General features: G+C 60.0%; 1 long non-coding RNA gene across 2 annotated transcripts in view; it reads left to right on the top strand.

The window, feature by feature from the left end:
* Positions 1-16,509, top strand: part of LOC127042504 (uncharacterized) — a 524,165-nt gene extending 507,656 nt beyond the window's left edge. For both annotated transcript variants that reach the window (XR_007771959.1, XR_007771958.1), the window contains exon 2: positions 16,333-16,509. This is a non-coding gene — a long non-coding RNA (uncharacterized LOC127042504). The remainder of the gene's footprint in view (positions 1-16,332) is intronic.
* The last annotated feature ends 922 nt before the right edge of the window (positions 16,510-17,431 follow it).

Raw genomic sequence — 17,431 nt, 5'->3', positions numbered from 1 at the left:
CCAGGGGCCCAACCCGTGCCGGCCCTTACCCCACCTCCAGGGGCGCACCCCGTGCGGGCCCTGACCCCAGCTCCAGGGACCCAACCCGTGGGGAGCCCTGACCCCAGCTCCAGGGGCCCAACCCCTTGGGGCCCTGACCGCAGCGCCAGGGTCCCAAACCGTGCATCCCCTGACCCCAGCTCCAGGGGCCCCACACGAGCGGGCCCTGACCGGAGTTACAGGACCCCACCTGTGGGGGCTCTAACCCCAGCTTCAGGGGCCTCAGCTGTGGGGGCCCTGACCCCAGCTCCAGGGACCCCACACGTGCGGGCTCTGACCCCAGCTACAGGAGCCCCATCTGTGCGGGCCCCGAGCCCAGCTCCAGCGGCTCAGCCTGTTGGGGCAAGGACCCCAGCTCCAGAGACCCAGCCGGTGCGGGCCTTGACCCAAGCTCCAGTGTCCCAACCCGTGGGGGCCCTCACCCCAGCTCCAGGGGCCCAGCCCTTTGGGGCCCTACCGCAGCTACAGGGGCCCAACCCGTGCGAGGCTTGACCCCAGATCCAGGGGCCCAATCCGCTGGGGCCCTGACCCCAGATCCAGGGGCCCACCCAGTGCCGGCCCTGACCCCAGCTCCAGGGGCCAAACCTGTGAGGGCCCTGACCACAGTTCAAGGGGCCAAACCCGTGGGGCCCTGACCTCAGCTCCAGAGGCCCAATGCGTGAGGTCCCTCACCCCCGCTTCAGGGGCCCAACCCGTGCCGGCCCTGACCCCAGCTCCAGGGGCCCAGCCCATGCGGGCCCTGACCCCAGCTACAGAGACCCAACCCGTGGGGAACCCTGACCCCAGCTCCAGGGGCCCAACCCGTTGGGGCCCTGATCCCAGCTCCAGGGTCCCAACCCGTGCGTCCCTTGACCCCAGCTCCAGGGGCCCCACACGTGCGAGCCCTGACCCGAGTTACAGGAGCCCCACCCGTGGGGTCTCTGACCCCAGCTCCAGTGGCCAAACACATGCGGGCCATGACCCCAGCTACAGGAGCCCCACCCGTGGGAGCCCTGACCCCAGCTCCAGGAGCCCCATCTGTACGGGCCCCCACCCCAGCTCCAGCGGTTCAGCCCGTGGGAGCAAGGACCCCAGCTCCAGAGGCCCAGCCCGTGCGGACCTTGACCCAAGCTCCAGTGGCCCAACCCGTGGGGGCCCTGACCCCAACTCCAGGGGCCCAGCCCGTTGGGGCCCTAATCCCATCTCCAGGGGCCCAACCCGTGCGGGCCCTGACCCCAGCTACAGGGGCCAAACCCGTCGAGGTCATGACCCCAGCTCCAAGGGCCCAACCCGTGCGGGCCCTGACCCCAGCACCAGCAGCTGAGCCCGTGGGGGCAAGGACCCCAGCTCCAGAGGCCAAACCCAAGCTCCAGGGGCCCAACCCGTAGGGGCCCTGACCCCAGCTCCAGGGTCCCAACCCGTGCGGGGCCTAACCCTAGCTCCAGAGGCCCAACACGTGGGGGCCCTGACCCCAGCTCTAGGGTCCCAACCCGTGCAGAGCCTGAACCCAGCTACAGTGTCGCAACCCATGCGGGCCCTGACCCCAGCTCCAGGGGCCCCACCCGTGGGAGCCCTAATCCCAGCTCCAGGGGCCCAACCCGGGAGGGCCCTGACCCCAGCTACAGGGGCCAAACCCGTCGAGGCCATAACCCCAGCTCCAGAGGCCCAACCCTTGCGGGGCCTGACCCTAGCTCCAGAGGCCCAACACGTGGGAGCCCGGACCCCAGCTCCAGGGGCCCAACCTGTGGGAGCCCTCACCCCAGCTCCAGGAGCTCCACCTGTGCGGACCCCGACCGCAGCTCCAGGGGCCAACCCTTGCGCTCTCTAACCCCAGCTCCAAGGGCCCAGCCCGTGCGGGCCCTGACCCCAGCACCAGCGGCTGAGCCCGTAGGGGCAAGGACCCCAGCTCCAGGGGCCCAGCCCGTGCGGGGCCTAATCCCAGATCCAGGGGACCAATCCGGTGGGGCCCTGACCCCAGCTCCATGGGCCCACCCCGTGAGGGCCCTGACCCCAGCTCCAGCGGCCAAGCCTGTGGGGCCCTGACCCCAGCTCAAGGGGTGAAACCCGTGGGGCCCTGACCCCCGCTCAAGGGGCCCAACCCCTGCCGGCCCTGACCCCAGGTCCAGAGGCCCACCCCGTGGGGGACCTGACCACAGCTCCAGAAGCATACCCCGTGCAGGCCCTGACCTCAGCTCCAGGGACTCAACCCATGGAGGGCCCTGACCCCAGCTCCGGGACCCAACCCATGTGACCCTAACCCCAGCTCCAGGGGTCCAACCCGTGCAGACCTTGACCCCAGCTTCATGGGTCCAACCCGTAGGGGCCCTGACCCGGTTCCAGCGGCCCAACCTATGCCGGCCCTGTCCCCAGCTGATGCGGCCCCACCCTTGTGTTCCCTGACCCCAGCTCCATGCGCCGAACTCGTGGGGCCCTGACCCCAGCCTCAATGCCCCAACCCATACACGCCATGACCCCAGCTCCAGGTGCCCATCCCGTGCGGGCCCTGTCCCCAGCTCCAGAAACCCAACCCGGGGGGGGGGCCCTTACCCCAGCTCCAGATGCCCAACCCCTGTGAGTCCTGACCACAGCTCCAGGGGCCCAACCCTTAGGCGCCCTGACCCCAGCTCCAGGGCCCCAACCCGTGGGGGCCCTGACCGCAGCTCCAGGGGCCCAATCCGTGGGGGCCCTGACCCCAGCTCCAGGGGCCCAACCCGTGCGAGGCCTGACTCCTGCTCCAGGGGCCCAACCCGTGGGGGCCCTGACCTCAGCTCCAGGGGCCTAACCCGTGGGGGTCCTCACCCCAGCTCCAGGTGCCCAAACCTTGCGGGCCCTGACCTCAGCTCCAGCGGCCCAACCCGTGCGTCCCCTGACCCCAGCTACAGGGGCCTAAACCGTGGGGGTCCTGACCCCAGCTCCATGGGCCCCACCCGTACGGGTCCAAACCCCAGCTCCAGGGGCCCAACCTATGCTGACCCTGACCCCAGCTCCTGCGGCCCCACTCGTGCGGTTCCTGACTCCAGCTCCAGGGGCCCAACCCGTGCGGGGCTTGATTCCAGCTCCAGGGCCCCAACCCATGGAGGCCCTGACCCCAGCTCCAGGGGCCGAACCCGTGGGGGCCCTGAGCCCAGTTCCAGTTTCCCAACCCATGGGGGTCCTGACCCCATCTCCAGAGGCCCAACCCATTTGGGCCCTGACCACAGCTCCAGTGGCCCATCCTGTGTGGGCCCTGATTCCAGCTCCCCAAGCCAAACCTGTGCGGGCCCTGACCCCAGCTCCAGGGGCCCAACCCGTGGGGGCCCTGACCCCAGCTCCAGGGGCCACCTCCATGGGGGCCCTGACCCCAGATCCAGGGGCCCAACCTGTGCGGGCTCTGACCCAAGCTCCAGGGACCCAACCCGTACGGGCCGTGACCCCAGCTACAGGCGCCGAACTCGTAGGGGCCGTGACCCCAGCCTCTAAGGCTCAACCCATGGGAACCCTGAACCCAGCTCCAGGGGCCCAACCCGTGCGGGCCCTGACCCCACCTCAAGGGGCCTCACCCGTGGGGGCTCTGACCCCAACACCAGGGGCCTAACCCGTGCGGGCCTTGACCGCAGCTCCAGGGGCCTAAACCGTGGGGGCCCTGACCCCAGCTCCAGAGGCCCAACCCGTGCGGGCCCTGACCCCAGTTCCAGGGGCCTCACCCGTGGGGGCTCTGACCCCAACACCAGGGGCCTAACCCATGCGGACCCTGACCCCAGCTCCAGGGGCCTAACCCGTGGGGGCCCTGACCCTAGCTTCAGAGGTCCAACCCATGCGTGCCCTGACCACAGCTCCAGGGGCCCAACCAGTGGGGGCCCTGACCCGAGCTCCAGGGGAGCAACCCGTGCGGGCCCTGACCCCAGCTCTAGAGGCCCAACCAGTTCGGGCCCTGACCCCAGCTCCAGTGGCCCATCCTGTGCAGGCCCTGACTCCAGCTCCACGCGCCCAACCTGTGCGGGCCCTGACCACAGCTCCAGGGGCCCAACCTTCGGGGCCAGACCCCAGCTTCGGGGGCCCAACCCGTGCATGCCCTGACCCCAGCTCCATGGGTCCAACTCGTAGGGGCCCTGACCCAGCTCCTGGGGACCAACCTATGCCGGCCCTGTCCCCATCTGCTGCGGCCCCACCTTTGTGGTCCCTGAACCCAGCTCCATGCGCCGAACTCGTGGGGCCCTGACCCCAGCCTCAATGCCCCAACCCGTACACGCCATGACCCCAGCTCCAGGTGCCCAACCCGTGTGGGTCCTGACCACAGCTCCAGGGGCCCAACCTGTAGGCGCCCTGACCCCAGCTCCAGGGCCCAAAACCGTGGGGGCCCTGACCGCAGATCCAGGGGCCTAATCCGTGGGGCCCCTGACCCCAGCTCCAGGGGTCCAACCCGTGCGAGGCCTGACTCCTTTTCCAGGGGCCCAACCCGTGGGAGCCCTGACCTCAGCTCCAGGGGCCTAACCCGTGGGGGTCCTGACCCCAGCTCCAGGTGCCCAAACCTTGCGGGCCCTGACCTCAAATCCAGCGGCCCAACCCGTGCGTCCCCTGACCCCAGCTACAGGGGCCTAAACCGTGGGGGCCCTGACCCCAGCTCCATGGGCCCCACCCGTACGGGTCCGAACCCCAGCTCCAGGGGCCCATCCTATGCCGACCCTGACCCCAGCTCCTGCGGCCCCACCCGTGCGGTTCCTGACCTGAGCTCCAGGGGCCCAACCCGTGCGGGGCTTGATTCCAGCTCCAGGGGCACATCAGGTGCGGGCCTTGACCCAAGCTCCAGGGGCTCAACCCGTGGGGGCCCTGACCCCATCTCCAGGGGAGTAACCCATTCGGGCCCTGACCACAGCTCCAGTGGCCCATCCTGTGCGGGCCCTTACCCCAGCTCCAGGGGCCCAACTCGTGGGGGCCCTGACCCCTGCCTCAAGGGCCCAACCCGTGGGGCCCTAACCCCAGCTCCAGGGGCCACCCCCATGGGGGCCCTGACCCCAGCTCCAGGGGCCCCACCTGTGTTGGCCCTGACCCCAGCTCCAGGGGCCCAACCCGTGGGGATTCTGACACCAGCTCCAGGGGCCTAACCCATGTTGGCCCGAACTCCAGCTCCAGGGGCCCAACCCTGGTGGGCTCTGACCCCAGCTCCAGGGGCCCAACCCGTGCGGGCCCTGACCCCAGCTCCACGGGCCCCACTCGTAGGGGCCCTGACTCCAGCTCCAGGGTCCCAACCCGTGCGGGACCTGACCCCAGCTCCGGGGCCCAACCCGTGGGGGCCCTCACCCCAGCTCCATGGGCCCCACCCGTAGGGGCCCTAACCCCAGCTCCAGGGGCCCAACCCGAGCGGGCCCTGACCCCAGCTCCAGGGGCCCAGCCCGTGGAGGCCCCGACCTCAGCTCCAGGGGCGCTACCTGTGCGGGCCGTGACCCCAGCTCCAGGGGCCCAACCTGTGCGGGCCCTGACCCCAGCTCCAGGGGCCCAACGCGTGCGGGCCCTGACCCCAGCTCCAGGGGCCCAACCCATAGGGGCCCTGACCCCAGCTCCAGGATCCCAACCCGTGGGGACCCTGACCCCAGCTCCAGGGCCCCAACCTTGGGGGTCCTGACCACAGCTCTGGGGGCCCAACCCGTGCGGGCCCTGACCCCAGCTCCAGGGCTCAACCTTGTTGGTCCTGACCCCAGCTCCTGGGGACCATCCCGTGGGGGCCCTGACCCCAGCTTCATGGGCCCCACCCGTAGGGGCCCTGACCCCAGCTCCAGAGACCCAACCTATGTGGACCCTGACCCCAGCTCCTGCGGCCCCACCCGTGGGGGCTCTGACCCGAGCTGCAGGGGCCCAACCCGCGCGTGCCCTGACCCCACCTCCAAGGGCCCAACCCGTTGGGGCCTTGACTCCAGCTCCAGGGCCCCAAACCGTGGGGGACCTGACCACACCTTCAGGTGCTCAACCCATGGGGCCCTGACCGCAGCTCCAGGGGCCACAACCGTGGGGGCCCTGACCCCAGCTCCAGGGGCCCAACCCGTGCGGGCTGTGACCCCAGCTCCAGGGGCCCCACCCATGGGGGCCCTGATCCCAGCTCGAGGGGCCCCACCCGTGTTGGCACTGACCCCAGCTCCAGGGGCCCAACCCGTGGGGTCCCTGACCTCAGCTCCAGGGGCCCCACCCATGTTGGCCCGGACCCCAGCTCCAGGGGCCCAACCCGTGGGGCCCCTGACCCCAGCTCCATGGGCCCAACCCGTGGGGGCCCTGTCTTCAGATCCAGGGGCCCAACCCGTGGGGGCCATGACCCCAGCTCCAGGGGCCCAACTCGTGCAGGTCTTGACCCCAACTCCAGGGGCCGCACCCGTAGGGGCCCTGACCCCAGCTCCAGGGACCCAACCCGTGCGGGCTCTGACCCCAGATCCAGGGGCCCCACCCGTGTTGGCCCTGACCCCTGCTCCAGGGGCCCCAACCGTGCTGACCCAGATCCCAGCTCCAGGGTCCCAACCCGTGGGGGTCCTGACCCCAGCTCCAGGGCCCAACCTGTGGGGACCCTGACCCCAGCTCCAGGGACCCCACCCATGCGGGCCGTTACCCCAGCTCCAGGGGCCCAAACCGTGCGAGCCCTGACCCCAGCTCCAGAAACCCAACCTGTGGGGGCCCTGACCCCAGCTCCAGATGCCCAACCCGTGTGGGTCCTGACCCCAGCTCCAAGGGCCCAACCCGTAGGCGCCCTGACCCCAGCTCCAGGGCCCAAACCCTTGGGGGCCCTGACCCCAGCTCCATGCGCCGAACTCTTGCGGGCCGTGACCCCAGCCTCAAAGCCCCAACCCGTGCAGGCCCTGACCCCAGCTCCAGGTGCCCATCCCGTGCAGGCCCTGTCCCAAGCTCCGGAAACCGAACCTGTAGGGGCCCTGACCCCAGCTCCAGATGCCCAACCCGTGTGGGTCCTGACCCCAGCTCCAGGGGCCCAACCCGTAGGCACCCTGACCCCAGCTCCAGGGCCCAAACCCGTGGGGGCCCTGACCGCAGCTCCAGGGGCCCAATCCTTGGGCGCCCTGACCCCAGCTCCAGGGGCCCAACCCGTGCGGGCCTAACTCCTGCACCAGGGGAGCAACCCGTGGGGGCCCTGACCCCAGCTCCAGGGGCCTAACCCGTGCGGGCCCTGACAGCAGCTCCAGAGGCCCAACCCATGGGGGTCCTGACCCCAGCTACAGGTGCCCAAAACCTGCGGGCCCTGACCCCAGCTCCAGGGGCCCAACCCATAGGGGCCCTGACCCCAGCTCCAGCTGCCCAAAACGTGGGAGCCCTGACCCCATCTGCAGGGGCCGAACCCTTTCGTGTCCTGACCACAGCTCCAGTGGCCCAACCCGTGCATCCCTTGACCCGAGCTCCAGGGGCCCAACCCGTGGTGGCCCTGACCCCATCCCCAGGGTCGTAACTCGTGCGGGGCCTGGCCCCAGTTCCAGACGCCCAACCTGTGCGGACCGTCACCCAGCTCCTGGGGCCGAACTCGTGGTGGCCCTGACCCCAGCCTCAAGGGCCCAACATATGCTGGCCCTGACCCCATCTCCAGGGGCCCAACCCATGTGGGTCCTGACCCCAGCTCCAGGGGCCCAGCGCGTGAAGCCCCTGACCCCAGCTCCAGGGTCCCAACCGGTGGGGGCTCTTTCCCCAGCTCCAGGGGCCCCAATCGTGCAGGCCCTTACCCCTGCTCCAGGGGCCCAACCCGTGGGAGCCCTGACCCCAGCTCCAGGTGCCGAACTCGTGGGGGCCCTGACCCCAGCCTCAAGGGTCGAACCCGTGGGGGCCCGGACCCCAGCTCCAGGAGCCGAACCTATGGTGTCCCTGACCCCAGCTCCAGGTGCCAAACTCGTGGGGGCCCTGACCCCAGCTCCAGGGGCCACACCCGTGGGGGCCATTACCCCAGCTCCAGGGGCCTAACTCGTGCGGGCCCTAACCCCAGCTCCAGGTTTTGCAGGCACAGAGGGTGCCGGAGGCAAGCAACAGTGGTTTGTTGCCCAGAGTGCGTAGCGCCAATAAACACACCAGGGTGGAGAAGCAAGCAAAGTTTATTTGAGATCTCAAAGCGGTGCTGGGAGACTTGACATGTCTCAGATCCAGCCCCCTACACAAGCGGCTTTTTCCTTTTTATAATTTTTTTTCTCTTTCTTCTTTCTCCCCCTCCTCCCCCCGTAGCAATTACGTAAGCGCAGGTGCATTAAGTAATCTTGGCCGCGGCAGCTCGTTAGTAAGTTTTCCTTCTGCAAGTTATCTTGTCCTTCTACTAAAGGTGCACAGGCCTCATTATTTCTGCTTTAGACCAGTTAGAACTGTTGCAACTGATAACGGCTGTTACACCTGGCCTTTTAGGTCGATTAAAGTTCAAACATGGAGGGACTCTTGTCTGCTGAGGCCTAAAACCAGGAAGGCTCCATACCCTTGTGGCCTTCTACCCTCCCGACTTACTTAGGGTTATGCCAGAGTGACACCAACAACTCCCTCCTTTGAGAATACTCAACAAACTTTTGGCTGAATGTTCTCACATTTTAAAGGATAACATCTGATTAAGCTCTAGGGAGCTGGAGTGCTTTATAGCAAGCAAGCAAGAGAAGAGTAACAATACACAACACCACACCAGTGAGCAGGAGGCGAGCAGTGCCTCCCCCTTGTCCTCCCCCAGGCTGGGTAACCAGCCCCAGAGGGAATCAGAAATAGTGGGTTTCCTTTCCTGGGCCTTCCACTGTTCAAAAGCCTGTTTGGCTGACAGGATGTGCTTGTTAATATCCTGTGCGCTTTCTGGGACATAAGTACAGTATTCATCCCCTATAAGGGCGCACACCCCGCCCTGGGAAGCCACACTTCCACCCAGGAAGTGTCCAAGTATGTCTCCATGATCACAAATCAGATGGTATTCCTGATGCATCTGTAAGGGCAGTGGGCCAAGTCTTGGGTACTCAAGATCACTCCGAATGGCTATCAGCTGGTCATTCAGGAAATCCCGAATTCCTAAACGTAATAGATCCCACTGCAATGCCTTCCAAGCCTCAGTTATATTCAATACCATCCTTTCTTGGTGTAGTACTATAATACACCTGTTATTTAACTATTCTCAGGTACTGTCAAAAGGCATTCCCATTAAGAGCATACATTATTAGTCATTGGAATGGTTTCAATATGGGTAAAATCTCTAGTAGCAGAACAAACTTTTTGGGTACTTGTTTTTTAAAATCTAATTAGAGAGAGCTATATATGCTGAGGGATTTATCCAAAACACAGGGCGCAGCCTGTAGAATAAACCCCAAAATCCATTCAATACCACTTTCCCAAACATGGATCCCACAAATGTCCTCCCACCAGTGTATAATTCTTTGTTTCTTCACCAGGGTCAGTTCTTAATGTCCTTTCTAGTCAGGAATTCCTGGACTTTGGCAATTTCAGTGGAGTGAGTGTTCTTTCCTCTTTCCCAAAACAGTCGTGATGCAACATCCTACAGGGCAGAGGTTACTAGCACATAACCCTGTAATGGTTTTGATTCTTCTAGAAAAATTCAAAGGCACAGTAGATCTGTCAGTGGATAAGGGAGAGGTTACTAGCACGTCACCTTGTACTTTTTCCCTGCTGTCCAAAAGGCACAGTGGAGCTAGAAGGTGAAATAGGCTAATCATCAGTAGGAGAATTCTCCCGATGTGGAGTGGGTCTTTTTGCAGTGAGAATCTTGGGTCCAAGCAGTCAGTCTTTGGCACTTCACAGCGGTGTTTGTAGTCATCAGGACTTAAGGGCCTTTCCAGCATGGAGCCAAGGCAGTCTTTCGTTGGTGGACCTTTACATCAATCCCATCTCCTGGTTCCAAGGAGTGGCAGGGCTGCTAGGGTCTTTGGGTAGCGCTTCTTTACCTGTGAGAAAAGAAACTTAACACATTTCGTTAGTGCCTGGCAATGTTTTGCAAATCTCATAGCTGCATGGGCAAATTCAAGCCCTCCTTTTCCTGGTTGTTAGCCAAGTCTTAACTGTGAGCAGTGTCCTTGAATGGAGTCAGTGTCTTATCTATAGCCTGAGCTTGCTATTTTTTTTTATTCTTTTCAGTTAATTCATTTTGTTCTTTGTCCTTCTTCCCTTTTTGGCTTCTTTTAACCTGCAAAGGAAACTTTCACTTTTTACTCATACACCTTTTTCCCCAACAATGAAGACATAAACATTGTCATTATACAGTACATTAGTCTTATTATTTAATATATGCCACACACACCCTTTTACTAAAATAACCTTATTACAGAGCTTTGGAGCAACAAGCCAGGACAAGCACACCCACTTTGAGGAGTTCATTCAATTCAACCTCTAGTCCAATAGCCTTCCACCATCCCAAGCCCTCTGGCTAGAAATCTGAGGTAGCCAGAAAGATCCCATGTACAATATGGGGAGTGGGTTAACATTTCATGTCTTTGCTTTCAAAGACTGTTGGTATGCAAATTTTAACAACAATTTTTGCAATTAACAACTTGGCCAATGAAGTGTCTTTTCCTTACTTAAGGAAATGCATTAGACTTTAGTATATTACATTCTTCTGATTTATTCAAACACTTTGTATTTCAAGTTGAACAAAACAAGTATCTGCATTTTAATTTAACCTTTGTTTGATTTTAAACTAGACTATTTTATAAAAATATTAAACACAAAAATTCCGGCCACAAGACAAACACCACAAGACAGAACATAGAACACAAAACATAATTTCTATTGTGCCAGGAAATGCATGGTATGTTGAATGCTGTTCAGCTGGCATCAGTTTTCTCTGATTATCTGAAAGACAAAAAAAAACAAGAGGTCTACCCACCCTTTCTGGGCAGACAATCATCACTTGAAATATACAAATACCCTTGTTGACTTCAGGCAAAAACAGAGGAATTACCCCATATTTTCTTGTATTTGTTTCATAAGCAGCCCAGGTTTTCAATTACATAACACTGTATACATTTTTCAGCTAATTTAACTATATTGTTCATAGCCAAACCAAATGATTGCAATCCAATAATTTCTTTGCCTGAATTTGTTTACAAACATTTCACAGACACCAAAAACCTTTTTTTTCTTTAGCATTTTCACAAAATTCAACTGCTGTTCCCTCCAGCAACTACAGAGTTAACTTCTCACTCTCCCTTAAATCACTTGCTTGTCTCCCAACAGCCACTTTTATCAACTCAAATCACCATTCCAAGTAAGTCCTAGGTATTTGAAATCTCCATGCTTGAACTTACTGACTCCTTCCTTCCACTACACCCTTAAAGTTTTCCAACCTGCTTTCCAATCTCTCTCTCTGTTGCCTGCCTGCCTGCCTGGGCCCAATCCTGCTTTTCTCGCTGAACCGTCCCTTCCATGAGCACCAACTTTTTCCACTACCAATTTAGCTACGAGGGTGGGCTTTTCAACTAGCCCCCACCCTTCCTGGTCTCTTCCCTTAAACATTCTTACTTACAAGACTCCCAAGTCCTCCTTCATGAGGCTTGTCACCTGGACAAAAACACATGGCCCATTAGGCAAAGGCCAGTTACTTAACATATAATTTGAAGGACTATTCTTAGAGGGTTTACCCAGAGACTCATTTATCTGTTTGACACTTAAACAGAAAAGAGAATTACACAGAGAGCAGAGGGAATGACAGTCTAAGCCAGACTTTCCCACTTCTATACACTGACCGCTACAGGGGACGGGACAGAAGGATCTCAATTCGACCTCAGAGCTTTCTCGCGCACATGGCTTCCACTCGGAAGAATTACGAACGAGAGGTTCAGTTCCGCCCACACTCCTAACGTCCAAATGAACAGAGCAGAAAAACAACAGTAACCGGTTAAACAGAACAGAACCAAAACCAGATAGTGTTTCCTTATCCTATTAGGACTCACTTTTACTCATGCAATTCTCAACATATAACACCAACAGTACCAAGCAAAGCAAACACAAAATAACAAGGGTAAAACAAATAGATGGTGTAAATTCTGCAGGGCTCCCCCCTTCTTAATTGCTCACCAAACTGTGACAAATTTCTGTTACCAATCTATCCCTTGTGTCAGGTGATCAGGCTGACACTACAGGATCATTGGGGGAAGATAAAGAAAACACACCATATAACTGAATTTTAAAGCTTCATTAATAAAATAATAAAACAACAACGGAGAGTGTTGGGAACGCTCGCACATCACTCAGGAAAATATTAATGCCCCAAGCCCGAAGCCCCTTTCATACTCACACACGTACGTCCAGACTGGTCACTTCTGTGTATAATTTTCAGAGAAGGGGGGGAGGTGGACAGGAGATTATCCTGTATACAGCTTGTCCAGAATTTCCAACATGCTTCTGCTTTTGGGAGGGCTGTTCTCTTACACCCTGGAATCTCCTGTGGCGTCTTTTTCAGAGATTCCAGTCCAGGTCGGCTGCCTGTGGCTTCTTTGGTGTCTCCAAGCTACACCGACTCCAGCGCCACGAAGGCACACTGTTGGATCTTACTGGACAGTTAAGCTTTGCAAATGTAATCTCAGTTCTGTAACTTGTATTGCCTTTGGTTTGCCTCTGTCTATATATCTTTTTTTCACAGCCAGCTGGGGCCGAAAGCAGTTTTTCTTTGTACTTAGCATAGTCTGCGTTGATTCTTGACCTTGAATGCAGAGCAACTTTCTCTTTATCTTTAGGCCAAGCTGAATTTCAAATTAACCTGTTCCTTTCCTCAATAGACAAATTGCTCACACTGTCAGAGGCTTTTTGGTGATTAAACGCTCCTGTTAGATGTATGATCTTATCTAAATTGAAGTACTTTCTAGTGAGCATGTTTAGACAGATTTTCACGCGTGTAAATATTCCAATTCTCTAAATACCTGCAGGTTGTTGAACCATAATGTACGTACATGTAATATGCTGGGGTACCCTTAGGGGGTAAGATGGAATGTTTAGACTGTCCCTCACCCATTTTCCACTTACACACACAGGGAGGGTGCCCTGTCCGCGCTAGCGGCTCATAAACTAAGGATTTTTCCCTACAGGGTACTCACACAGGAGAGGCTAACGAGGATGGCCACGACCCTCCTACACCTCCCTTCAGCAAAGAGCGTCAGCTAGTCTCTGGGAGACGGCGCCGCTTACTCTGATTGCATCCAGTGAGATGATCAGACTGTCAGTAGCCCACACGGAAAGGAAAGGGGGAGGGAAGATGGGTACACGCACTCCTAGACCGAGGTAGCTTCCTCACCGGACAATGCCAGGCCAAGTCAGCCCACCATGGGTCGGACCTCCTAAAGATCCACTAGTTACCAGGCTTGCGTTAGAGTAGTCCTGGTCACGAGCTTTTGCTTCACAGGGTACTCTGGGCGTCTTCCGGTAACAGTCACTCACACTGGCCCCCAGTACCACTCTGCATCTGATTTTGCTTTTTAGCTACAACAGGGAGAGAGTGCACTAGGACATAGGGTCTCCCCTTTCTAGACAGGTCCCTCCTTTGTCCCTGCACTATCCCTAACCTGCTTTTGAATCCTTGCACTCTGCCAGACAGCGGGAAGAACAGGAGCTACAGTGGGGTATTTTTACAAGAGCTCTCCATACAAACAGCTTCAGAAGCTACCCATTTGCTGACAAAACAGGAGTAATTGGAGGATCATGTTATAATTAAGTGATCCTTCCGGTGGCCACCTTTCTGGTCCTCTAGTTGATATTGAGGCCAGTCTACTATACAGAACTTTTTAGTTTGCTTTTAGTTAGTGGATCTGATCCAAGCACTTCCCAATTCGCTAGAATGCATTCTAAGGGTGTACACCGTGCCCTGCCTGTACTCTGTCCCTGCCCCATATCCTAGGGTGACACTGGGCGTCCCCAGGTCATAACAGGCAAAAATCCAGACCACTGGACTGTTCCTACCTTATCCAAGGGACCGGTTCCTCACCGTCGCCCTCAACTGCTTCTCCACTACTCAAGCGCGTTGCACCGTAGTGCCCTCTGGGGTCGCTCACACCGCGTCTCTGCCGAGGACCCCGGTGAAGCCACCACTGTGCACTGGGCGTCGGTCATCACCGCGATCTGTTGACCTCCAGGAGGGATCCAGGCAAGGCTAATTTTAGCCTCGAGCCCACTCAGGGACGCCAAAACTGTCGCAGGCACAGAGGGTGCCGGAGGCAAGCAACAGTGGTTCGTTGCCCAGAGTGCGTAGCGCCAATAAACACACCAGGGTGGAGAAGCAAGCAAAGTTTATTTGAGATCTCAAAGCGGTGCTGGGAGACTTGACATGTCTCAGATCCAGCCCCCTACACAAGCGGCTTTTTCCTTTTTATAATTTTTTTTCTCTTTCTTCTATCTCCCCCTCCTCCCCCCGTAGCAATTACGTAAGCGCAGGTGCATTAAGTAATCTTGGCCGCGGCAGCTCGTTAGTAAGTTTTCCTTCTGCAAGTTATCTTGTCCTTCTACTAAAGGTGCACAGGCCTCATTATTTCTGTTTAGACCAGTTAGAACTGTTGCAACTGATAACGGCTGTTACACCTGGCCTTTTAGGTCGATTAAAGTTCAGACATGGAGGGACTCTTGTCTGCTGAGGCCTAAAACCAGGAAGGCTCCATACCCTTGTGGCCTTCTACCCTCCCGACTTACTTAGGGTTATGCCAGAGTGACACCAACACAGGGGCCCAACCCGTAGGGGCCCTGACCCCAGCTCCAGGGGCCCAACCAGTGCAGGGCCTGACCCCTGCTCCAGGGGCCCCACCGTGTGGGCTCTGACCCCAGCTCCAGGGCCCTAACCCATACGGGTCCTGACCACAGCTCCAGAAGCTCAACCAATGGGAGCCCTGACCCCAGTTCCAGGGGCCTAACCCATGCGGGCACTGACCCCAGCTCCAGGGGCCTCACCCGTGGGGGCCCTGACCCCAGCTCCAAGGGCCTAACCTGTGCGGGCCCTGACCACAGCTCCAGGGGCCCAAACCGTGGGGACCTTGACCCCAGCTCCAGGGGCTTAACCCGTGGGGACCCTGACCCCAGCTCCAGGGGCCTAACCCGGGCGGGCCCTGACCACAGTTCCAGGGGCCTAACCCATGGGGGCCCTGACCCCAGCTCCAGGGTCCGAATCCATGGGGGCTCTTACCCCAGCTCCAGGGGCCCAACCAGTGCGGGGCTTGACCCCTACTCCAGGGGCCCCAATCGTGCAGGCCCTGACCCCAGCTCCAGGGGCCCAACCCGTGGGGACCTGACCCCAGTTCCATGGGCCCAACATATGCGGGTCCTGACCCCAGCTCCTGCGGCCCCACCCGTGGGGGCCCTGACCCCAGCTCCAGGGGCCAAACACGTGGGGGCCATGACTCCAGCTCCAGTGGCCCAACCCGTGCGGGCCCTAACCCCAGCTTCAGAGGCCCCACCCGTGCAGGCCCTGACCCCAGCTCCTGCTGCCCCGCCCATGGGGGCCCTGACCCCAGCTCCAGAGACCCCCCCCGTGGGGGCCCTGACCCCAGCTCCAGGGGCCCAACCCGTGCGGGCCGTAACCCCAGCTCCAGAGGCCATAACCGTGCGGGCCGTAACCCCAGCTCCAGAGACCCCACCCGTGGGGGCCCTGAGGCCATCACCAGGGGCCCAACCCGTGGGGGCCCTGACCACAGCTCCAGTTGCCCAACCTGTGGGGGCACTGACCACATCTCCAGGGGCCCAACCCGTGCGGGCCCTGACCCCAGCTCCAGGAGCCCAACCCGTGGGGGCCCTGACCCCAGCTCCAGGGGCCCATCCCCTGGGGGTCCTCACCCAACTCCACCAGCCCAACTCGTACAGGCCCTGACCCCAGCTCCAGGCGCCGAACTCGTGGGGGCCCTGACCCCAGCTCCAGGGGCCACACCCATGGGCACCCTTACCCCAGCTCCAGAGGCCCAACCCATGCAGGCTGTGACCCCAGCAACAAGGGCCCAACCCGTGGGGACCCTGACCCCAGCTCCAGGGGTCCCACCCGTGCGGGCCCTGACCCCAGGTCCAAGGGCCAAACCCGTGGGGGCCTAACCGCAGCTCCAGGGTGTTAGGCCTGAAAAAAGATATAGCAGACAAAACCAGGTATGCCAACCTGACCAAAGTCAGGCTAACAGAGGTTTGTGGGTAATCCCTGAGTGGAAAACACTGAGAAGCAGCAGCATGTCTCACAGGCGCTGGGAAAAAGTGAGATAAGAGAGAAGCTGCATTCCTGGCCTAGTACCAGATGTGCTGTGTCCGGGCAGCTCCTTCGAAGAACTGATAAGAGTCCTAGTTTCTCAGCCTCCTTGTTTTCGCTCCCTGGTTTTGTTCTTTGTTTGTTTTTAACTCCCCTACATTTCTAACTTTAGGCATGCATGTATACTAAAGGTGTCTAGTTTCTAGTTGTTAGAAGAAGGGGGTGGGTTGCTCCAGTGAATAATTTATGACGCGACGGAACTGTCTATATAGGCTTATACTAAGATGTAAAGAGCAGGCTGGTTCTCTCTGGAGACGAGCTGCTCTCTATTGATGCGTGCACTTGTCAATAAAGAGCTTTTGATCGGACCTTGCTGGTGTTGCCTGTCTCTCTCCCGGTCAGACAACGAACTTTGCCATCTGGGGTAGAGTCCCTGACAAGGGGACCCACACGTAGCGGCCCTCACCCCAGCTCCAGGGGCCCCACTTGTGCGGGACCCGACCCCAGCTCCACGGACCCCACCGGTGGTGGCCCTGACCTAAGCTCAAGGGGCCCCACCCATGCTGTCCCTGACCCCAGCTCCAGGGGCTCAACCCATGCAGTTCCTGACCCCAGATGGAGGAACCCAACCCGTGGGGGCTCAAACCCAGCTTCAGGGGCCCAACTCGTGGTGGTCCTGACCCCAGCTCCAGGGGCCCAACCCCTGCGGGCGCTGACCCCAGCACCAGCGGCTGAGCCCGTGGGGGCAAGGACCCCAGCTCCAGGGGCCCAGCCTATGCGGGCCTTGACCCAAGCTCCAGCGGCCCAACCTGTGGAGGCCCTGACCCAAGCTCCAGGGGCCCAACCCATGGGGGCCCTGACCCAAGCTCCAGGGGCCCAACCCATGGGGGCCCTGACCCCAGCTCCAGGGGCCCAACCGCGTGGGGACCCTGAACACAGCTCCAGGGGCCCCACCCGTGAGGGCCCTGACCCCAGCTCCAGGCGCCGAACTCGTGGGGGCCCTGACCCCAGACTCAAGGGCCCAACCCGTGGGGGCACTGACCCCAGCTCCAGGGGCCACATCCGTGGGGGTCCTGAAACCAGCTCCAGGGGCTCTACCCGTGCGGGCTGAGACCCCAGCTCTAGGGGCCCAACCCGAGGGGGCCCTGACCCCAGCACCAGTGGCCCAACCCGTATGGGCCCTGACCCCACCTCCAGGGACCCAAACCGTGGGGGCCCTAACCCCAGCTCCAGGGCCCAAACCAGTGCGGGTTCTGACCCCAGCTGCAGGGGCCCCACCCGTTGTGACCT

The sequence above is a fragment of the Gopherus flavomarginatus genome, unplaced genomic scaffold, assembly GCF_025201925.1.
Source record: "Gopherus flavomarginatus isolate rGopFla2 unplaced genomic scaffold, rGopFla2.mat.asm mat_scaffold_46_arrow_ctg1, whole genome shotgun sequence".
Taxonomy (NCBI): Eukaryota; Metazoa; Chordata; order Testudines; family Testudinidae; genus Gopherus; species Gopherus flavomarginatus.
This window is presented reverse-complemented; position numbering and strand designations above follow the sequence as displayed.